This window comes from Schistocerca nitens, chromosome 10 (genome assembly GCF_023898315.1).
Source record: "Schistocerca nitens isolate TAMUIC-IGC-003100 chromosome 10, iqSchNite1.1, whole genome shotgun sequence".
NCBI classification, from domain to species: Eukaryota; Metazoa; Arthropoda; class Insecta; order Orthoptera; family Acrididae; genus Schistocerca; species Schistocerca nitens.
The window spans coordinates 218,955,105-218,974,937 of NC_064623.1; the positions used below are offsets into that span (position 1 = coordinate 218,955,105).

General features: G+C 38.4%; 1 protein-coding gene across 10 annotated transcripts in view; it reads right to left on the bottom strand.

The window, feature by feature from the left end:
• The window catches only part of LOC126209780 (longitudinals lacking protein-like), a 253,154-nt gene that overhangs the window by 219,203 nt on the left and 14,118 nt on the right, over window positions 1–19,833 (bottom strand). For 6 of the 10 annotated variants that reach the window (XM_049938921.1, XM_049938912.1, XM_049938913.1 and 3 more), the window contains one exon: window positions 1,982–2,108. The exons of the other annotated variants lie outside the window; for them this stretch is intronic. The gene's annotated coding sequence lies outside the window, so the exon portion shown is untranslated. The remainder of the gene's footprint in view (window positions 1–1,981; window positions 2,109–19,833) is intronic. 10 annotated transcript variants of the gene reach the window in all.

Below are 19,833 nucleotides of genomic sequence, written 5' to 3' on the forward strand. Positions count from 1 at the left end.
AGGATATCTGAAGAACAAATATCAGATTTGTGAGCAATTAAGAATGGCTGAACTTTTGACATAATGAACTATAGTTGAGTAAGTCATGCAAATTGACTGAAAGAAAAATTGTGAAAACAGCCGGTAATTATACCGGGAAAGAATAACTTTTAAGGTCCAGTAAAGTTAAGGGTATTTTGGAAATAAGATTTTGCCAGTTAACATAAATTCCATTCAAGCCTGGTGACTGATCAGTTAGGAGATCTTCATAGCCATATGAGAACAGGTATACTTATCACTTTAATTCCTCAATCTGAGAAGAGTGCATTCTCACATTCTGCACCTGGGAGATGTACAGTATGAGGTACAACGGGACATTGTAATTTAAATACCAGTGCTTTACGGTTGACCATTGAGTAATTCCTGCAATTTTGATAAAATGTTGCAAAACATGCAAATTTAATGTAAGTTCTGCATCTTGATGAAATGAAACAAGGCTTTTTTACAACATGACTTAACTATGGCTTACAACACAGACATCACTAATATGCTAAGTAAAGACTATTTAGCATTTTTGGCATACGTAACATATTGAATACCGAGTAAAACGCAGGCTGTTTATATCGGGATTTAGTAGCAGAAGTCCTGAATTCAGTGTAAAGTACATGGAAGCAGTTTTGAGATTTGCTACTCTAAGGATATACATCATTTACCTGTTTCAAGTATTTGAGAATCCAACCCCAAAAACTTATAATGAGTTTTTAGCTATTTAAAAGCAAATATGAAGCAGTTTAAGGACACATGCAATGTAGTCAGTTTTTCTTGGCTGAGTAACTATGTGCCTTACCTTAGATTAGGCAGTGGACTGTTTGAAGCTTACTGACAAGGGAACCTCCCCATCGCACCCCCCCCCCCCCCTCAGATTTAGTTGTAAGTTGGCATAGTGCATAGGCCTTGAAAAACTGAACACAGGTCAATCGAGAAAACAGGAAGAAGTTGTGTGGAACTATGAAAAAGTAAGCAAAATATACAAACTGAGTAGTCCATGCGCAAGATAGGCAACATCAAGGATAATCTGAGCTCAGGAGCGCCGTGGACCCGTGGGTAGCGTGAGCAGCTGCGGAATGAGAGGGGTCCTCGGTTCAAGTCTTCCCACGGGTGAAAATTTTAATTTCTTTTTTTCAGACAATTATTATCTGTCCGTCCGTCCGTCCGATGCGAGGTAACTGCACCGTAGTATGGGGACACTACACCTAAAAAAACATCGAAACACACGACGTCAGTCGACTACAGCGCACGGAACAGAGAGTATTCCTGCTAACGAGGCTCCCTGGCTGGCAGTTGACTGTTCGCTACTTTGGACGAGAGTGCATTAAATATGTGAGATGTAATCCGTGGTGTTTTGCGGTGCGGTCGCAAAACACAGACACTAAATATATTACACTGAAGAGAGGCGTCAATGAACGAACGGACAGATCATAACTTTGCGAAAATAAAGATACTAAACTTTTCACTCGAGGGCAGACTTGAACCAAGGACCTCTCGTTCCGCAGTTGCTCACGCTAACCACGGGACCACGGCGCTCCTTAGCTTACAGTATCCTTGATGTTGCCTGTCTTGCGCATGGATTACTCAGTTTGTATATTTTGCTTATTTTTTTCATAGTTCCACACAACTTCTTCCTGTTTCCTCGATTGATCTGTGTTCAGTTTTTCAAGGTCTATCCAATGTGCCAGCTTATAACTAAATCTGAGGGGGGTGCGATGGGGAGGTTCCCTTGTGAGGTGAGTAAAGCCATCTCATGAGACATTACAGTCACAGGGCTTCAAAATCTGTGTCTTAAGAATATGCTTTGAAACAGTGAACAATATCTATTCAGCCAATGTGAAATCCTAAATATTCTTATGTGTCTACAAGCTGTTACAGCAAAAGCACAATACTGACCAACGCCGCAAGCAGCTTACAAGTTTTAGCTGAAGAACAAGCTTCAATTCATATGTACCTCCAGTTTAGATGTTAGTGTATCTTCCAAAATTCCAGCTGTGCAGCAGCAGTTTACATCTGTAGAGAAACAGCAGCCTCAAGAATGCTATTACAGCAGCACTCCTTCAAGAGGGGGGCAGTTTGGCCTGTGCACAGCAAGACATTCACTACGTCACACTACAAGCAAATGGAGTAGTCATGCTTTAAAATATAACATGCTGCAAGTAGTTAATCACATATCACCAATGTAGGAGCAGGAAAAAAAGATACAAATAATAATAAATAAACAGAGATAGTGTTTGTCAAACCCTACTCTCCGTTTGCTTACAAATTATGACTACTGTCATGAGACCGAGTAAACTACATCCATAATTGTAAAGGTAATATATTTACAACAACCTTTAAAAAGCTAGCTATGTACATCACACACTATTTTTCAAAGTTGTTGCATTTGTTCTCAATGGGTTGGCGAGTGAGAATTTATATTTCTAATACCTTCTCAAAAACATCTCCCATTGCTTCTTTGGTCTGTTGTTTGATTGCAGTCTGGACCTCACCATCAGTAGGAAACCTTGGTCCACCCATAAACACCTCTGAAGAGGTTAGCAGACGAAAACCTGATGGTGCTACATCAGGACAGTGAGTGAGTAAGTTGATAAAGCCCAACCAAATGAATCCAAGAGTTGGTTGGTCGGTCTGGGGACTGAACTGCTGGGTTTATCATTCCCTTTTTCCGAGGACACACAGGTCTCAGACGAAAACCATACCCCAAATGAATCACATTACTTAAAATTGGGGAAACAAACAAAAGTTGTAAAATGAACTGCGTAACCACATAGAAGGAGAAAGTGAAAGGAAGAGTCAACGTGAAAACAGTGACTGAAAGGAAAAAAGTGACAGAAGGTGGTAAAAGAATATAGCAGATGGCCTGGGCTGGCTGATAGCAAGGATAAAAAAGGATGAGCCAGCCACTCTGCAACACACTAAAATCTCCAGCCTAAAAGCAGAAGGCAAAGAGAAACACACACAGTAAAAAGACGAACACGAAGTCGAACAGGCAGCACAGGAGGGAACGAGGAACAGTTAAAATTTAGGTAGGGTGAAGGCTTGGCAAAAACCTCCCTCTTAAATAAAATGTAAATCTAGATATCAAAAGTAGTGTGTTTGGAAGGTAAAAAGACAGCCTCAGGGTGGCTAGATTGTGACAGTCCAACAAACTGTGGGCTACTGTTATTCGAGAGCCACAGTGACGGGCAAGTCCTCGCAGCGCAGAAGGTGACAGTAAGTCAGCCAAGTATGGCAAATGCAGAGCCAACGAAGGACAATGAAGCCCTGTGGTTGGCTCACATGGATGACCTAAACACATCTGTTGTCTCCTTGATAACATTTAGTTTATTTGGTATACTTAAGGTGTGCCATTCGGTGTTCCAGATCCCAAAAACTTTATGGCTTAAGACCTATCAGAGGTCAGTCCCCGGTATGCAATCCAAAAGTTGCCTTGTTGCTGTGTGAATATGTGCACTATCATGCAGCAAGCATACTGACCTCATTCCTTTTTCTGTACTGTTCTGTGTAGTTTAAAGAGTTTCACACTATCACACAGCATCAAGTTTTTCCCCTGGGGCAAAAATGTGATAAGGAGAGCCCTCTACATTCACTAAAGACAGCAGGCATGATTTTTCAGGCCAAAACAACTGTTCTGAATTTTTTCACTGATGATAAGAAAGGATGTGGGTCACTCCATACCAAGCAGTATGGGGAAAAAAAATAATTGGTTGCTCGATCACCTGAAAAAAAATTGATAATTGCTGGGTGAATTCCCTAATGTTTAGTGGTCTCAAAGCCATTTTTTAAGAATTTTTATTGGTTATCATGTACAAACAGTGGCCATCTTTGTTTCAGGTCGCAAGCAGATTCTCGCATTTACAAGCATCTGCAGTTTTTTAAATTATTCAATAATGGGTTGCCCCAGACCTTTCAAATAAGAAGCATGCTCGACTATAAATTAAAACCATGAGTCTAGCTGAATGTATTCCTTAATATATTTGTAATGGCTTAAGTTACTGATTGCAAATTAAAAAAAGAAATGCAATTTTTGAACAATATTTTTCCAAAGATGGAATAATTTCTCAGCCTTAATATTTTTTGTGCTATTAGACAGTACAGTATAGTTGCTTCTATAGATTATCAATGGTGAGATACACTATTTTAAAAAATAGATTTCTTAAATTTTTTCATTCTTTGGCCTGCAACATCTTTGTTACAGGACCAGACAGAAATCTGAAAAGTTATACATTTAATGGACCTTTATGATATCAAACTTCAGTCTAAATTTCAACTTTGAAATTCAATGGGAAGTTATGAAAAAAAATTACTAATATGAATGAAAAATAGTTTCTTAATATCTGCTATATCTGGAATAATGGAATAAATTATATCAATTATATAAACATACAAAAAAACACATCAAATTAAGTAACAAACGATTATTTGTTAAAACAATCACCTGCAGAAAGTTTCAGCAGGCTAGCAGACAGCATCTGCAAGTCTGTAAAGGCTCACAGATAAGTCTATATGTTGCCTTCCCCTACCACCAGCATCTGTTCATTCACACTCAGTTAACAACAAGCTCTTGAAGGGTCCACTTTAACAATGGAGTCTCAGTGTTCTTATTAATGAAGCTTGCTATAAAACTGTATGGAGTGTTTCCTAAAGACATTACTTTAATTGAAGATTACTGTGAAGAAGAAGAAGTGTTGTTTCAGTTATGAGTTAGCTCATAGGTTAACTCAACTTGTAAGTATTCTAAAATTAAATACAAACAAACACCCCCCAAACAGGCCATGAAGGCCCAACAGTATCAACCCGCTGCCGTGTCATCCTCAGTCCTTAGGCACCACTAATACATTTACATGCAGTCAGCACAACACTCTTCCGACCATTTTAGTTTTCATGACTGGTGTCACTATTTCTCAATCAAGTAGCTCCTCAATTTGTCACACAAGGTTTTAGCATCTCCCCCCCTCCCCATTCAGAGACCTGGACATTGACCCACCCAAGTGCTAGCAAAGCCCGACAGCGCTTTTTTAACTTCGGTGATCTGACAGGAATCAGTGTACCATTGCAGCAAGGCTGTTTGCGTTGAATTAAATATTAAATACTTAAAAAAATTCATCACCTTTTTGGCCAGTCATGCTTGGACCCTTTTAAGAAACATAAGAAGGCTATAACAAAAGGTTTCAGAGAAATCAGGTTTGATCATTATTGTAAATAGGAAAGTCCTTTTATCAATATAATACCTGGAAAATCATTGTTCCCAACATGTTATTCTACGGAAGGAAGACCTTTTGCACTGGGTGCAAAAACTGCGAAGGTGGCAAATACAGTCAAAATTAATTTGGAAGCTTTATTTAAAAGGAAAGTTGCACTAAACCAGATGGAAGTTCTAAAAATTCTCAGACCGAATATGATGATTTGATAGAAGAGCTAAACACTAAATGTCATATTTCAAACAAAGAGGATCAAGTTGAAATTATTGGTTTACCACCAAATTCTTGGAGTTGAGCAAAAGTTTGTGATGAATTTTAATGTGTCAGAAAATTTGGTTACATTAGCAAGGTAGTTAGTAAAAGAGCTGGGAATATTACCTGCACTACAAAAGAAAAATGCATCTAATTTCAAATATGAAAACACATTCAAAAAGATTATTAGGTTTTATGAAGATAACAATAACAGCATTTGATGCCAGCCAAAAAAAGACTGCTTTTCTGTAAAGGAAAATGGTACTATGTTTCAGAGACAAAAATCTTTAATATTGTGCAATTTTAATGAACTATTCACTGAATTCAAAAATGAAAATCCTGACATTAAAATTGGAAGGTCAAAATTTTGCGATTTCAGTTCAAAATGTGTTGTTGCAGAGGCATCTGTCACCCATAATGTTTCTGTTTGTTTGTATCACTAGAATGTAAAGATGATAATAGATGGGGTCAATCTTACAGCTGATATAAAGACCTTTTGGAGGTTCTGGTTTACAATATTGACTGTTACAACTGTATGATCATGGGAAGATGTCTAGACTGTCCAGGCAAACAGGCTTTACTTGACACGTTTGAAGAATCGGAGGAAGACGATTTGATGCCTAACAATATAGAATACAAATAATGGGTGACAAGTCAGAACGGAAATCATCATAATTACAAAACCACGAGAAGAGTGTTTTGAATTGTTGGCAGCTAACCTTGAAAACCTCAAAACGCATCATTTAAATGCCGAAGCTAAAGGTAAAGATAAATTTCTGAAAGACAAAAAGCAAACATTGGCATTTGAGTAATGCTTAGTCATTGCCTACTTTTCTGAAAACTATTCCTTCATTGTTGATGATGAAGTACAAGGGCACCGCTGGGTGAACAAACAAGCCATAGGCCATCCATTTGAGTTAGATTAGATTAGATTTGTTTTTCGTTCCATAGATCCATGCTGAGGAGATCCTCATGGATTATAATGATCAAGATAAATGAGTCATAGTTTTTGTGTCCTAAGTGACTATCTTGAACGTAATGCTACAGCAGTGCACACTTCTTAACTGCAATTAACAAACAAACTACATAAAACAGCACCACCCCTTCAATAAACAAACTGATCTACATCTCTGATGGTGCTGCAAGTCAATATAAAAACAGAAAAAACTCAACATCTGTTTTCGCAAAGAAGACCAAGGACTTTATGCAGAATTGCACTTTTTTGCATTATGCCATGGGAAGGATGTGTGTGATGGCACCAGGGATACAACAAAGTGAGCTGTCACAAATGCTAGTCTACAGCGGACCTATGAGAACCAGATCTTGACACTTCAGGAAATGTTCAAATTCTTTAAACTACAGGTAAAGGGATTACCTATGTTTTTGCAAAATGTGAGGAAATACAAAAAACTGTACACCAGTGTCTTGGAGAAAAAGATTCCACACTAGTCAAAAGATTAAACGTATCTGATCTTTTCACTGTTTTATATCTCAGTCAAGCAACATATTATTGTACGAGTTCACATCACACCCCCTGATAGTGAACATCAATATGGAAAACTTGTACCACTGACACATCAAAATGAGGACACAGTGGTCTGTGTTTATGGCAAACAGTGGTGGCTTGCCGAAATTGATCAAGTAGCTTCTTCAAAAAAGTTGGAAAGAATCAAATCTGGATGCCTGTCAAGAGGTATTAAGATGTACTGAAGAAGCTATCTCCCCTGGAATTTACAACTGTGACTGGACGAACTTTCAATTCAATGCCAAAACAGAGTGAAGAAATGTCTCTGTTGTTCAATGAACAACATAGAAAAAAAAAAAGAAAAAAAAATAAGGGGACAAACAAGATAACTTTTTTTATCTGTCTCATAACAAACATAATCTGAATCATTTGATTCGGGCACGGGACGTCAAATTGTGGTAAAATTTCACCATAAACAAAGAACAACTGATGTTAAACAGCATCATAGTAATAACACAATTTTGTTGTACACACATACAATAAAGTCTTAGACTTAATTACCCCCTGCTCAAATTATTTCATCCTCTATGAATTATTCTATTGAACAGCAGCATTTCTCTCACAGAATCTGCTGTAGCCTCATTTTTAAAATTCCTGATTTAATATTAAATATTTTTTTTGCCCATTAACTTCTAGTATATTGTCATCCCAATATACTGTGGAGTTCATTCATATAAAATGAAGCACCAAACAAATCCGTATAGGTATGCATATTCCAATACAGAGATATATGTAAACAGGCAAGACATGGCACTGCGGTCGGCAAAGCCTATGTAAGACAACAAGTGTCTGGCGCAGTTGTTAGATCAGTTATTACTGCTACAACAGCAGGTTATCAAGATTTAAGTAAGTTTGAACATGGTTTTATACGAGGGTGGTGTGAAAAGTTCTTGGAACATAATAGAGAGAAAGTATTTACATCATTAAAACTTTTTTTTATTTTTCAGTGTAGTCTCCTTGTAGATAAATGCATTTGGTCCAACGATGTTCCAGTGCCTTGATCCCATCTTGAAAATGAGATTCCTCCAGGCCTGCAAAATAGTTGTCCATTCCAGCTACCAATTCTTCGTTTGAAGTGAATCTTCATGCACTAAGAAAAATGTTCAGTTTTGAGAAGAGATGGATGTATGACGGAGCCATATCAGGTGAATAAGGCAGGTGTGGCAACAATTTGTACCTCAGTTCATGTAATTTTGCCTTGTCGACACCAGGTGTGTGGGCGCGCATTGTCTTTATGGAAGACGACTTTCTTCCTTCCTAAAACTGGCCTTTTAACTGTATCTTTTGTTGCAATTTGTCCAGGAGGTTAGCATAGTATTCTCCAGTAACTGTTTACCCAGTGGGGAGATAATATACAAACAGAATCCTCTTTGCATCCCGGGACACTGATGCCATGACCTTTCCCGCCAAATGAATTGTCTCAGCTTTCTTTGGTGGCGGACAATCAGCATGTTCCCAATGCTTTGACTGTTGTTTTGTCTCTGGGGTATAGTAGTGCACCCAAGTTTCATCTAAGCTCACCCGATAAAATTTAAATTCATCTGTCCACTCGGCAAATATATGAAGGAGCAGATTCCCCCAGTGTATTCTGGAAATAGGTATGAATGTTCTTTGCTTTCATAACTTTCTTTACAAAGTACTTAATCACTGCTCGAATCTTGATTTTTTCCATCTACGCAAATCACAATGCGGGAACAACTTAGCTACGTCACTGACACAGCTCTCTTCCAAGAGCACTGACGTGGCACACATTTACAGGTAACAGTCCGATGACTATCACATGAATAACTCATTGCGCTAGCACTGACCTGATTCCAAGAACTTTTCAAACCACCCTCGTTATCGACGCACGAGAGATGGGACACAGCATCTCTGAGGTAGCGATGAAGTGGGGATTTTCTTGTGCAACCATTTCATGAGTATAGCGTGAATATCAGGAACATCAAATCTCCCACATCACTGAAGCCAGAAAAAGATCCTGCAGGAACGGGACCAATGATGAATGAAGAGAATTGTTCCAACGTGACGTAAGTGCAACACTTCCGCAAATTGCTGCAGATTTCAATGCTGGGCCATCAACAATTGTCAGAGCGCAAACCATCCAATGAAACATCATCAATATGGGCTTTCAGAGTTGGAAGGCCCACACATGTACCCTTGATGCCTGCATGACACAAATCTTTACACCTCACCTCAGCCCGTCAGCATCGACATTGGACCGTCAATGACTAGAAACAGAAACATGTTGACTGGTTGGAAGAGTCTAGTTTCAAATTGTATCGAGCAGATAGAAGTGTATGGGTACGGACACAACCTCATGAATCCATGGACCATGGATCTCAGTAGGGGACTGTTCAAGCTGGTGGAGGCTCTGTAATGGTGTGGGGCATGTGAAGTTGGCATGATATGGGGCCCCTGATACGTCTAGATACAACACTGACAGGTGATACATAAGTAAGCATCCTGTCTGATCACCTGCATCCATTCATGTCCATTGTGCATTCAGAAGGACTTGGGCAATTCCAGCAGGACAACGCGAAACTCCTCACGTCCAGAGTTGCTACAGAGTGGCTCCAGGAACACTCTTCTGAGTATCAGACACTTCCACTGGCCACCAAATTCCCCAGACACGAATATTATTGAACATATCTGGGATGCCTTGCAACGTGCTGTTCAGAAGAGATCCCCACCCCTTCATACTCTTGTAAGATTTATGGACAGCCCTACAACATTCATAGTATCAATTCCCTCCAGCACTACTTCAGACATAAGTTGAGTCCATGCCACGTCGTGCTGCAGTGCTTCTGCATGCCTGCCGGGGTCCTTATAGGCTGGTGTAACAGTATCTTTGGCTCTTCAGTATAATTTCAACTGGTGTATGGGCAGCATAGAATTATTTTTATTTCTGGTGTTATACGTACGGTTAAAATGATTCTCCTCAAATAGTTTTTGTCTCCTGTGTACGAAGATTATAATTTCTTAAATATACGGAGGGAACAGTTAAGATTTGTAGTTTCCAAAATAATGGACAACAAGATTGATTGCTGTGCAGTAGACATATCAGACAATTTTCTTCTGCAGTTTAAGTATTCGAGATACACTACATGAACTTTGCCAGAAAATTATCCCATGTCTAATGACAGATTCAGAATAACTAAGAATAGCAATTTTTTGTGTACCTGAGTTAGTGGAATTTGCTAGTATTTGCATTGCAAACGCAAAACTGCTTAGTTTATTTGATAGGAAGTCAATATGCATATTCCAGCTTAAGTTCTTGTTCACATTTAGCCCCAGGAATTTGACCATGTCAACTTCTTTCATAGGTTGATTGTTATAAGTTCCACACACTTTGAATGTTTGGTTTTGAAATGCACCACATGGGTTTTTGCTATGTTCAGTTTCAACCCATTTAACGGGAACCAGTTTTCCAAGGTATACAGTGTGCTTGCTATGAAACACTGTATTTTTTCTGCATCGTCATCTTCAGTTAAAACAGAAGTATCATCTCCAAACAGAACTGATGGGGAATTTATATTTATGGGCAAGTCATTTACGTGGAATAGGAACAGGATTGGCCCCAAAATGGTTCCTTGAGGCACTTAGAATAATAATTTACTGCATCTGAGGTGATAGTTACCCTTTGTTTTCTGTTGTGTAAGTATGAGGTTAGGCAATTCAGAGCATTGTCCTTAGCACCATATTTGTCTAATTTGTAGATAAGCAAGTCATGGTTCACGGAGTCAAATGCTTTTGTGAGTTCACAGAAGATATCTGCAACTTTACTCCTATGATCTAATGATTTGCTTATCTTTTCAATAAAGTTATTCACTGCATCCTAATTGTCCTTACTTGGCTGAAGTCCAAATTCGTTACTTATAATAACATTTTTTACAATAAAGTTTTTGATCTGATTTGCAGCTTTTTCTCTAACACGTTTGACATGACTGGAAGAATAGAAATAGGCCGACAGTTTCCCATATCTTCCCTCAGCCCTTTCTTGAACAGAGGTATGACTTTGACATACTTCGAAACAACGGGAAAGCATCCCTGTTCAAAAGTCTGGTTGAATATTTTAGTTAGGGGATGTGCACATTGTTTTAATCACTTAAGAGGGTATCCCACCCCACCCAACAGAGCTTTCATTTTTTAATGATAATGTAACATTTTCCACATCCTTTACTGTGATTTTTTTTTTAAATCTGTAAGATACTCAACTTCATGTTGGATCCCACAGGGATTTACTTTACTCTGATACTCTGTTACATCAACATCTGACTTTGGCACGTTTATGAAGAATTCATTTAAACACACAGATGTTTGAGCCGAATTTACAATAAAGCTTTCATCTACTTTAATCCTATATATTTCATTAGTACTAACTCCAACACCTAACTCTGATTTGGCAACAGACCCCATTGGTTTTGTTTTACTTTTATGTTGCACAATGAACTTGTTATTTGTCATTTGTTTCGCTGCCTTCACAACATTTTTAAATATAGCTTTATAATGGTGAACATACTCAGTAAAAGTCTGCTTTTATTATATTTCAGTTCATTGTAGAGTTTCCTCTTCCTGGGACTAGAAATTTTTATACCCTGTGTTATCTATTTAAGTTTATTAGTCGTTTTGTTGTATAAGGTTCTAAGTGGAAAAGTTTCATTAAATATTTCAAGAAAGCTATTTAAAAAAATTATTAAAATTACTTTTACTCGAAATACAGCTGTTGTAAGGCCATTCAACCTCTCAACTTATTTCCACATGTAACTGAATTTTTTCATTGAAGTTCCTTTTCATGCGGCTTTTGTTACATGAAATTTCTTTCTTAATTTTTGGTAGTTCAATGAATAATATAAGAGTGGTCTGGATTCCTAAATCCATGCAAAATTTGTAAATGTCTTCAAATACATAATTTTTTAGGATATTATAACACAGGTAGCTGACTGTGTATTAACTCTAGTGGGTTGCATGAAGTTATTTTGAAGCCAAAGTTTTTTTATTAAGTCAATGAATTTGGACATGTCACTGTTTTCAACTACGGTATTAATATTGAAATCAGCAGCTGTTACTATCTTCTTCGTTTATTACGTTTTTCAAGCAGGCAATGAAATTTCATCAGAAAAGCTTGCACTGTAGTTTTCTCGGGCACTCTATAAATAGAAACTACTTCAACATTTAGGTCTCTCTACCTGACACAGCAGCTCTCAAATATACACTCTGCATCCAACTGATAAAATCATTTCTTATCTCATATTGTATATCAGAATGAGTAGGTATGCAAGAGCCTCCATATTACTTCTCTCGCCTACTGTTCGCCGATTCTAAATTTTCAATTTTACTAAGAATTTTAATATTGTCAGATGTAAGCCAATGTTCATTAAGGTAAGTAATTAGTTGCCTCATTAAACAAAAGTTGTCTTAGATAGGCCTAGATTTAAAATATGTAACTGATATACTTTAACCATGAGTCCAGATATTCCACATATTAAGAAATGCATTTTTGACTCAAATTGATGTTTTATTTGTAACTTCCCACTGAATCTCAAAGTTGAAATTTACACTTAAGATTGGTATCACAAAGGTCTATTAAGTAAGCAATTTTCAGATTTTTACTTTGTCCACTAACAAAGACATTGTAGGCCACAAAATGAAACAAAAATTTAAAAATCCGTTTTTTGTTTTTTTTATGTTGTTGTCCTCAGTCTTGAGACTGGTTTGATGTAGCTCTCCATGCTACTCTATCCTGTGCAAGCTTCTTCATCTCCCAGTACCTATTGCAACCTACATCCTTCTGTATCTATTTAGTGTATTCATCTCTTGGCCTCCTTCTATAATTTTTACCCTTCATGCTGCCCTCCAATACCAAATTGGTGATCCCTTGATGCCTCAGAACATGTTCTACCAACCGATCCCTTCTTCTACTCAAGTTGTGCCACAAACTTCTCTTCTCCCCAATCCTATTCAATACCTCCTCATTAGTTATGTGATCTACCCATCTAATCTTCAGCATTCTTCTGTAGCACCACATTTCGAAAGCTTCTATTCTCTTCTTGTCCAAACTAGTTATCATCCATGTTTCACTTCCATACATGGCTACACTCCATACAAATACTTTCAGAAACGACTTCCTGACACTTAAATCTATACTCAATGCTAACAAATTTCTCTTCTTCAGAAATGCTTTCCTTGCCATTGCCAGTCTACATTTTATATCCTCTCTACTTTGACCATCATCAGTTATTTTGCTCCCCAAATAACAAAACTCCTTTACTATTTTAAGTGTGTCATTTCTTAATCTAATTCCCTCAGCATCACCCAATTTAATTCGACTACATTACATTATCCTCGTTTTGCTTTAGTTGATGTTCATCTTATACCCTCCTTTCAAGACACTGTCCATTCCGTTCAACTGCTCTTCCAAGTCCTTTGCTGTCTCTGACAGAATTACAATGTCATCAGCGAACCTCAAAGTTTTTATTTCTTCTCCATGGATTTTAATACCTACTCTGAACTTTTCTTTTGTTTCCTTCACTGCTTTCTCAATATACAGATTGAATAACATTGAGGAGAGGCTACAACCCTGTCTCACTCCCTTCCCAACCACTGCTTCCCTTTGATGTCCCTCGACATAACTGCCATCTGGTTTCTGTACAAATTGTAAATAGCCTTTCGCTCCCTGTAATTTACCCCTGCCACCTTAAGAATTTGAGAGAGAGTATTCCAGTCAACATTGTCAGAAGCTTTCTCTAAGTCTACAAATGCTAGAAACGTGGTTTCGCCTTTCCTTAATCTAGCTTCTAAAATAAGTCGTAGGGTCAGTATTGCCTCACGTGTTCCACTGTTCCAATATTTCTACGGAATCCATACTGATCTTCTCCGAGGTCGGCTTCTACCAGTTTTTCCATTCGTCTGTAAAGAATTCGCATTAGTATTTTGCATCCATGACTTATTTAACTGATTGTTCGGTAATTTTCACATCTGTCAGCACTTGCTTTCTTTGGGATTGGAATTATTATATTCTTCTTGAAGTCTGAGGGTATTTCGCCTGTCCCATACATCTTGCTCACCAGATGGTAGAGTTCTGTCAGGGCTGCTCTCCCAAGGCTATCAGTAGTTCTAATGGAATGTTGTCTACTCCCGGGGGCCTTGTTTCGACTCAGGTCTTTCAGTGCTCTATAAAACTCTTCGCGCAGTATCATACCTCCCATTTCATCTTCATCTACATCCTCTTCCATTTCCATAATACTGTCTTCAAGTACATCGCCCTTGTAAAGACCCTCTATATACTCCTTCCACCTTTCTGCTTTCCCTTCTTTGCTTAGAACTAGATTTGCATCTGAGCTCTTGATATTCATACAAGAGGTTCTCTTTTCTCCAAAGGTCTCTTTAATTTTCCTGTAGGCAGTATCTATCTTACCCCTAGTGAGATAAGCCTCTACATCCTTACATTTGTCCTCTAGCCATCCCTGCTTAGCCATTTTGCACTTCCTGTCGATCTCATTTTTGAGACGTTTGTATTCCTTTGTGCCTGCTTCATTTACTGAATTTTTATATTTTCACCTTTCATCAATTAAATTCAATATTTCTTCTGTTACTCAAGGATTTCTACTAGCCCTAGTCTTTTTACCTACTTGACCCTCTGCTGCCTTCACTACTTCATCTCTCAAAGCTATCCATTCTTCTTCTACTGTATTTCTTTCCCCCATTCCTGTCAATTGTTCCCTTATGCTCTCCCTGAAACTCTCTACAACCTCTGGTTTAATCAGTTCATCCAGGTCCCATCTCCTTAAATTCCCACTTTTTTGCAGTTTCTTCAGTTTTAATCTACAGTTCATAACCAATAGATTGTGGTCAGAGTCCACATCTGCCCCTGGAAATGTCTTACAATTTAAAACCTGGTTCCTAAATCTCTGTCTTACCATTATATAATCTATCTGAAACCTGTCAGTATCTCCAGGTTTCTTCCATGTATACAACCTTCTTTTATGATTCTTGAACCAAGTGTTAGCTATGATTAAGTTATGCTCTGTGCAAAATTCTATCAGGCGGCTTCCTCTTTCATTTCTTAGCCCCAATCCATATTCACCTACTACGTTTCCTTCCCTCCCTTTTCCTACTACTGAATTCCAGTCACCCATGACTATTAAATTTTCGTCTCCCCTCACTATCTGAATAATTTCTTTTTTAAATAGTGTCCTTTTTTTTAATGTAGCTTCTCACCAATTGATACTATAAAAAGTAACTATACTATGTAGTGTAATAGCACAATACTTATTAAAGCTAAGAAATTACTCTTTCTTTGAAAGAATACTGGGCAAAAATTGAGTTTCTTTAATTTATGACCAATAACTTTGAGGCATTACAAATATATTAAGAAACACATTTGGCTAGGATGATGGTTTGAATTTGTAGTCCAGTGTGTGTGCTAACTAAATGCTTCTTAATTGAAAGGTCTGGGGCAACCCATTGCTAAATAGTTTAAAAAAACTGCACATGCTTGTAAATGCAAAAGAATGTTTTTAGCCTGAAACAAAAATGGCCACTGTTTCTAAACGATAACCATCAAAGAAATTTTTTTAAACATTTTTGAATCCCCCAAATATGAGGGAATTCATCCCCCCCCCCCCCCAAAATGGTCAAGCAACCACTGCTGAACCACTTGTTATGGATTGACCCATGTGGCCACTGCACCGATTGTCTCTTCATCTCAGGGGTGTAGTGCAACAGTCAATTTTCTCACAAGTCACATCAGAGTCAAGGAACTACGTAACTCACGATTTTCAAAAACCACGTGTTTAAATAATGCTTTCGTACTAAACAGATATGGAAATTTATGGAAACATTGTGTTCACCTCATACACAGTCAATCGACAGTCACCACGAATCATTTCTTCGATCATCTTCACTATCTCATCAGTTACAATCGATGTATCCCCACTTCTTTGTTCACCATGAACGTTCGTTCTGCTAGGTTTACACTCATGACAGCACTTGTACATATTAGTACAATTAATCACAAAATCTTCATAAATAATTTTGATTTTTTTTTAATTTGTAAGACCCACTTCAACACAGCATTACAGGAGTTTACAGCTGACTGAGCAGGTCTGCATTCTATGCCAATACCCTGTCCTCTAATGATGTACTGCCAACATTGTCATGAGATAAAAAAAAATCTGAGATTCTAACCATAATGTTCCATCTGTTCTAAAGTTGCCTACTTTTGTCCGAAACTTGTATTCTCTCTCTCTCTCTCTCTCTCTCTCTCTCTCTCTCTCTCTCTCTCTCTCATGTGCGTGTGCGATCCGTAGAATGCCAAGTTTTTCTCCTGAGTAGTCCCCGCCCATCTGGAATATTTTACCCAAGTGGACGCCATCATCATTTAACCATACAGTACAGCTGCATACCCTCAGGAAAAATTATGGCCATAGTTCCCCTTGGTTTCAGCCGTTCGCAGTACCAGCACAGCAAGGCTGTTTTGGTTAGTGTTACAAGGTCAGATCAGTCAATCATCCAGACTGTTGCCCCTGAAACTACTGAAAAGGCTGCTGCCCCTCTTCAGGAACCACACGCTTGTCTGGCCTCTCAACAGATACCCCTCCGTTGTGGTGGCACTTACGGTACGGCTATCTGTACTGCTGGGGCACGCAAGCCACCCCACCAACAGCAAGGTCCATGGTTCACGGGGGGCGGGGATGGGGGTGGGGGGGGGGCAGGAACAAAACCACACAGGTGACCCATAAGCACACGACCCACCAGCGGATCATTTGGAGTCATATTTAACCAATCTTTTATTTCATGTTAGAAAACTTGTCAGTTTTGGAGTATGGAAATGGAAATGTCGTGTGACTAGGACCTCCCGTCGGGTAGACCATTCGCCTGGTGCAGGTCTTTTGATTTGACGCCACTTCGGCGACCTGTGCGTCGATGGGGATGAAATCATAATGATGAGGACAACACAACACCCAGTTCCTGAGTGGAGAAAATCTCCGACCCAGCTGGGAATCGAACCCGGGCCCTTAGGATTGACAGTCTGTCATGCTGACCACTCAGCTACCGGGGGCGGACAGTTTTGGAGTAGATGAAATATGATGTATTCTTAAGATTTATCTCACACCATGAGATGAAATATGATGTATTCTTAAGTTTTATCTCACACCGTGTGTCCACCTAACTTCAATTTAAAAAAAAAGGTTTCCAGCATGTCTAAAATTTGGTGAAATCATCAGAAAATGCATTTTTGTGAACTGTCAGTATACAGTTCAATAATTCGCTGTCGCATATAGAACTAAAATGTCATGCAACTCTTCAAGAACATACTGATGCGAAATCCACATTTGTACGCTAAATAGTTTGTCTGTTTGACTGAGTTGCGTGAAACTTAAGATTATGCATGTGTTCTGTGTCAAATGCACCACATGACACACACTGAGAACCTTCTCAAGAAAGAGGTGAGATAGTGAGAAGGAACTCCCTTCGCATAGAATATGCTTCAAATTTTTTATTCATACACAAATGAGAACTTTCTCAGAGAATCTTCTTTAACCCTGAGAATATCCCAGAGAATGTTCTCTTTTTTGTCCATACAACCACAGGTGTAGGCCACATGTAGTATATTGCCATCTCCCCATTCTAGCGGCAGGTACTGCACTCATATGAGATTTCATTTTCAGTCAACAGCAGCCTGCTCACCTCTTGTGTTTGCATGGCCCACAGCGGTGTTAAATCAGGGCCAGTCATTGTGCTGTAGTTTATGGTATGCAATGGTGTCTTGTGCTTCAAGCCTCTGAACTCGGTGAAAAAATTGAATTAATAAGGACATTACAATATCTTCTGGGCAAATGATTATGGACTCTTGCAAGGTGAAGAGCGAGAAGCAGAGGAGCAAGAATTAAAGAAAGCACTGTTAAGCAACATGACTCAATTAAGTATTCATCATAAGGAAGCAGAACTAAACACCTGAATAGTTTTCCCCAACATTTTCACAATGCATATTTTGTTTTCAAGAAGAACAATCAACTAAGTACAGTTTCACTGAAGGAGAGTTTATAAAGACATGTTTAGTTTCCGCACATGAACATATAACTCCTCAAAGATCTGAAGAGATTCAGAAAGTTAAATTGTCTATCATCCATTCAAATATCTGATGCAGAATTCAAGACATAGCATACATTTGATGTAGGATAATGGTTCTTACAAAAAAAATTTGCTGTATTTTCTTTGAATGAGTGCATAGATGTCTCTAATGTTACTTGGCTAGTAATTTCCATTCCTGCAGTAGGTAGTGGTATCATCATCACAGAAGACCCTACTACACGGGCAGATATTCTCATGTTTATGCAGGAGAGTATTGACAATATGGGTCTACATCGGAAGAATCTCACTTCTTTGGTAGACAGCACACTGGCTATGATTGGCCAAAATATCGGTTTCATGGCACTTGCTAAAATCGATGCTCAAATTCCATATGAAATTTTCGCATTGCATTCTCAACTAAGAAAATCTGTGTACTAAGAGTGTGAACATGAAGGAAGTGGTGAGTGTGGTGATTCAAACAACAAATTTCATCCACAGTCATGTTCTCAAACATCGCCAGTTCCAAGCCTTTTTGGAGGACATGGCAAACATTTATGGTGATATACGCTGGCTGAGTTGAGGTAAAGTCCTTGTGAGATTTTTTTAAATTTCATGGGGAAGTAGATATATTTATGGATATGAGTGTTATGATGATGATGATGATGATGAGTGTTATACCAGCAGAAGAAACAAAAAATTAATGGTGAATCGCAAACTGACCTTCCTCTGTGGATGTCTTGAATTTTACATTGCAGGATAAGAACACATCAATTTCGGAAATGCATGACTGCATTCTGGAGTTTAAGATGAAACACTCTTTGTGCAGTAGACAGCTAATTTCTCCAAGTTAGTTAGTTTCATGTTACATGGATCATTTGCATAAATCGTAATGGTGTGGAACAGGACATTTTGTGTTCATATTATGAATTAATTTGCAAATATGGCTACATGCTGAACATTAATCTAGATTTTTCATCATCACTGATTGATCACAGAGTGTGTGTGTGTGTGTGTGTGTGTGTGTGTGTGTTCACAAAATGTTTGAAAGAACAAACACTGTCACTGACAAATAAAGCTGTGGCAAACATTGTGAAACAGATTCGCATATTGGGACTATATACTGATGTCAGCTTTTTTTAACACTTGAAAATTTGTGCCTGTCCAGCACTCGAACCCTGGTTTCCCACTTACTGTGAGTGGTCAACTTAACCACTGATTATACCCCCAGGACTGATCCAAACTTCCACATGGCACACAATCACAACCCTTATGCTCGCAAAATCTGATTACCTCACGTATCGCATACACCTGACTTCAATATTTAGTCACAATATGCAAATCTATTTCATAGTGTTTACAACAGCTGTAAATGTCAGTCCCAGTATCTCTTCCTTCCCTGTGCATGCATCACGAACTGTGTGAGCATAAGGTTGTGACCAAGTAATGTATGGAGTCTGGATTGGTCCTGGAGGTGTGCTCCAACAGGTGAAGTGGTTAAGGCAACAGCCTGTGATAAGCAGGAAATCCAGGTTCGAGTCTCAGTCTAGCACAAATTTCCATCTTGCAAACAGCTGAATCACTGTAGAGTCCCAATATGCGAATCTACTTCATGTAAGGATTTTTTTAATTTTTTATTAAATATACAGTTATGCACGAGTTCCTACAAATCACCTTTTACACATTACAATAATAGAAATTCTTATATTGAGGACATTTTATACCATTGGGAAGTTAACAAAATCTTTAGTTGCA